The following is a 744-nucleotide window of genomic DNA, read 5'->3' as shown; positions in this document are numbered from 1 at the left end:
ATATATATATATATATATATATATATATATATATATATATATAATAGGCTCTTAAAAAAAAATGTACAACGCGAAACAGTTCATGAGCCGAGCATATCCTAGTCATACCGAGTCGCGTTACGTTTGCAGAGCTTTCATTTAAGGCACTTCATAAATTTGCGTTTAAAAAGACACGTATATATACGTACATACACGCGAATACGTGTAGCTGTTGGTTGTTTAAACTAATTATTCTGTCTGCGGCTGTGTAAACTGGTCAAATTATAAAAGCTATCAATTTATCGGCGGGTTAAATTTGCGTTTTACAAAACGCAATTTGTGTTCGAGAAAACCGTGAGGCAGGCAAAAAAAAGTTTTTTTTTTTTCTTCTCTTCTTTACACATCTGTCATCGCTCTAACATTGGAATATCGAGACGTGAGCGATAGAAAAAGGAGTGTTAAAAATCATCTCTCTTGAAAGTAGCTAATTTCACTGAACGATACAAAGTGCTTTCCGTCTTGTGTTTCAATTGACGCCGCGCGGATTCACGGGTACGTGTGCCGTATATTTATCATCGCTGTATGCCTTATGGATATCCGCGTAACAGAATAACACGTAGGGACAATATATCGCGTGTTAAATCGCCGCGAGTGCAGTCGGAGCGAGTTCGAATCGAGCGACGTAGACTACAACGTGGGCTGCATTTCCGTCTCGGAGCAGAACGAGATCGAGATTTATCGTAGTCTACGCGGTGGAGCCGGGCT

The 744-nt window shown here is 39.7% G+C and overlaps 1 protein-coding gene across 1 annotated transcript in view; it reads right to left on the bottom strand.

Annotated features, from left to right (window-relative positions):
• Positions 1 to 744, bottom strand: part of LOC108753709 (cysteine-rich motor neuron 1 protein-like) — a 167,628-nt gene that overhangs the window by 101,763 nt on the left and 65,121 nt on the right. The window lies entirely within an intron of this gene.

This window comes from Trachymyrmex septentrionalis, unplaced genomic scaffold (genome assembly GCF_001594115.1).
Source record: "Trachymyrmex septentrionalis isolate Tsep2-gDNA-1 unplaced genomic scaffold, Tsep1.0 scaffold70, whole genome shotgun sequence".
NCBI classification, from domain to species: Eukaryota; Metazoa; Arthropoda; class Insecta; order Hymenoptera; family Formicidae; genus Trachymyrmex; species Trachymyrmex septentrionalis.
This window is presented reverse-complemented; position numbering and strand designations above follow the sequence as displayed.